We start from the raw sequence: 3,963 nt of genomic DNA on the forward strand, positions 1-3,963 counted from the left end.
ATGAAGCTTTGCAGTTCAGGCTGTCATGAGGGAGGGGCACTCAGTTTATGCCAGCAGTTTTTACTTACAGATTTTATGCTGTGATCTTGAGTATTTCTCCCATTTCAGATTGTTGCATGACGTGTGGACAGTGATGGGCATCTCCCAACAGTTATTCCAGATCTTTTTCTAGTTTTCCCTGGTTTTCTATTAATTGCTCTGCGGGGACTAACTAACTTCCACTCCTCTCTATGCTGCCATCTTCTCCTTTCTGTCTATTGTCTCTTTCTTTTCCTTCAGAAATAAATTATACATACATTACCCCTTTTTAAATTGTTTCGTGGTTCTTGGATATTCTATTATGTTGTGGGGAAGGGTTTCTTCCTCTACTTTTTTGTTTACATATTTTTTGGAAACTTCTATTGACCTGTCTTTGACTTCTTTGGCTATTTTGATTCTATTGAAGACTCCATTAAAGACATTCTTCATTTCTGTTATAGTGGTTTTCTTAATTTCTAGCATTTCCTTTTGATTCTTTTTAGTTTTCTTCTCTCTGCTTATAATACCCATCTGTTCTTACATATTGTCTATTGTTCTATTAAGCCCTTGATGTATTAATCATAGTTATTTTAAATTCCCTGTCTAATTTCAATAGCTTTGTCTTATTGAGTCTTGTTCTGATGATTGATTTGTCTCTTCAGACTGTTTTTTTTTTCTAGATTAAGCATACTTGTAATATTAATTGAAAAGTGTGCATGCTGTATCAGGTAAACAGAGACTGAGATAAATAGGTTTCAGCATGATCTTTTATGGGAATCTGTTCATGAGTTGGACTGCATTTAATGGTTGCTGTAGCTTTAGACCCTTTAGGTTTCAGAGAATTCAAATCCTCCAGTGTTCTGTTTTTGTCTCCTCTTTTGACTTGGTTTTTCTGTAAGTACTTCTCCTCACAGTCTATGCCTTGCTGCTCTTTCAGCTGTAATCTATGGTTATTATATTGGATACCTGTTGCTAAGTTTTGGAAATGGGGAGCATACTGTAATCTTCTAATTAAATCTCATCCTTTTAGTGACACAGTGGTCCTGTGTCTTGGGGATTTGACCTTCAAAATTGCTTCTCCGGTTCTATGACTTTTATCTGCCTTGTCCCCCTACTCCCTTTTCTTGGCTTTAGCATTCTCAATTTATTCCCTGAAGAGCTGATCCCTGGTTGATTTTTTTTTAATTTTTTTGAGTGGGTAGAAATGTCCTTTTCCTAACTCAGAAAGGCTCTGACAAAGTTTCCCTGCCCCCTTGGAGAGGTAGAACTTTATTATGGAGAAGACTCTTGGCATATTTAATATTGACTATTCTTCCTTTACACCTCTGAAACCAAGAGGGGTCTTTCTCAGGTCTTCCCTATGAGAACTTATTGAGATTCCTGGTATTAAAGCCCACAAAGCCACTCTAAAACCATGGGTACTGTTTATAAGTATAGTTCTCAGAAGTTTCTCATTCTTATGCTAGACCAAATTTAGGCTAATGGAGTTTGCTTAGCTGGTTTTCAGACTTTCCTGTACCCTGTGAACCATTTACTCTTTCCTATTCCTGTCTCAACATGTGTTTTGAAGCAAACTAAGTGGTTATCTACTTTTACAGATCCACAAATGCAGAGGAATTTCTTCTGAAGTTTGGCCATGCATAGTCTCATCCATGCCTTATTTAGATGATGAGATTTTGGCTTTTTCAATTCATGATATTGAGATGAGATTTTGGACTTCAAGTTGATGCTAGAATGAGCTAAGTCTTTTGTGGAAGTTGGGATGGTGTGAATGTATTTTGCACTTAGTAAGTACCTGAATTTGGGGGGCCCAGAGGGCAACCTGTAGTGGGTTGAATTGCATCCTTTGCAAAAGAAATATGCAAGGCCTAAACCCTGATATCTGTGAATTTGTCCTTCTTTTGAAAGAGGGTCTTAACAGATATAATATATTAAGATGAAGTCACACTGGATTAGGGTTGGCCCTAAAATCAATGACTGATGTCTTTAAAGCAGCAAGGAGAGGGAGATTTGGGCACAGATGCACAGACACACAGAGAGACACATGTGAAGACAGAGGCAGAAATTGTATTAATGCAGCTACAAGCAGTTGGCAGCCATCAGAAGCTATGATGAGGAAAGGAAGGATTCTGCTCAAGAGCCTTCAGAAGGAGCATGGTCCTGATGACTTGTTTTGGAAAATCTAGCCTCCAGAATTGAGAGAGAATAAATTTCTGTTTTTTTAGGACACCAAGTTTTTTAAGTAATTGCACCATTTAAGAATTCCTCCCTCTTCGCAGCTGCAACAGCTCCTCTTGAGGCAAGTAGATCTTGAATGTGGCTCTCTAGATGAGACAGTTTCTCCAGATTTCATACTGGCCCTTTACTCTGCAACCTTATTTCTATGATGTGCCCAAGAAATCATCAATTTTAAGTTTATCAATATATCCAGGTTTGTATTGTTGTAAAGATGGGAATAACAACTTCTGGACTGTACATGACAGGGCCATACCTAGAAATCTCTCAAATTCAATATTTTTGATGCATGCTCCTCTTTCCTGTCATTTTGAGAAATTTGCTGAAAGAGATTCGAGTTTGCTTATGGCCTTTTTCATGGAGTACTCTGTTTCTCTCACTCATTCAGCCTCTGGCAATACCCTACTTATCATTCAATTTCTAGATCACAGTGTTAGTTATTTCCTTCCCTCCTGTCTGCATACTGGAAGAAATCATTCCCTCTATCATCTTTGTTCATGAAGAGCTTTGCTCATCAAATTACATTATAGATATTTCCTCATTCAAAAGTAAACATCCTTAGCATCTTGTACATGTTTGATGCTTTTATCTTGGTTGTAATCAAACATTTTTAAATTTGTTGTTTAATGTTTGTTTCTATATATTATATTTGTTTTTAGTCTATTTATAACTTTAGAATATGATTTTCATAAGTGAAAAAATCTTAATGTTCAACACTAGATATCCATTTATTGAACAAATATATTATTAACTTTTCATTTTGAGATATTTTAAACTTACAGATAGTTACAAAAATATTGCAAACTACAGACAGAGAAACATAACTGCTCCCTCCAACTCCAGATCCCAGATCCAATTTTAATATTTTGCCAAATTTGCCATGTTTCTTTCTTCTATATATATCATCTATCTCAATCAGTTGATATCTCAATCTCTTATTTTATCAATCTATCTGATCTATCAACCCATTATCTGAACACTTAAGTGTACCTCATGATCCTTGAACACTTAATAATGCCAAGTATATTTCCTAAGAATGAGGATATTCGGTTATATAACCACTTAACTGCAGTTATCAAACCTGTACTGTCCTTTCTGTATTTATGAGATTGCATCTTCTCTGATGTTGTCTCCATGGTTACCATGGGGCTTAAATTTAACATCCTAAATCTTTAAAATCTTGTTTACCTTTGATGCCAACTTAATTTCAATAGTAAGCACAAACTATGTCTCCATACCCATCTATCACCCCACTTTCATGTATTTCTTCACACAAACTATGTGTTCATATCTTGTGAATCCCATATGACTTATTTATCATTATGTTTTTTTTTATTTTGTCTCTGAGTCCCTGCAGGAAATAAAAAGTGGAGTTACAAAAATACAATAGTACTGGCATTTATATTTATCCACGTTCTTACCTTCACTGGAAAGCTTTACTTCACAAAGCATCAATCTGTTTTCTATTGTCTTTTTCATTCAACCTGCAGAATTCCATTTAGCATCTCTTGTAGGGCTGGTCTAGTGATGACATGCTTCCTCAGCTTTTGTTTCTGTGAATGTCTTAATCTCTTATTTTAGAAAAGCAGTTTTGCCAGGCATAGAATTTTGATTGACAATTTTTTGCTTAGAGCACTTTAATTTAGAGCATCCCACTGCCTTATTGCCTCCATGATTTCTGATAAAAAAAAAATCAGCACTTAATCTTGA

The sequence above is a fragment of the Choloepus didactylus genome, chromosome 26, assembly GCF_015220235.1.
Source record: "Choloepus didactylus isolate mChoDid1 chromosome 26, mChoDid1.pri, whole genome shotgun sequence".
Classification (NCBI taxonomy): Eukaryota; Metazoa; Chordata; class Mammalia; order Pilosa; family Megalonychidae; genus Choloepus; species Choloepus didactylus.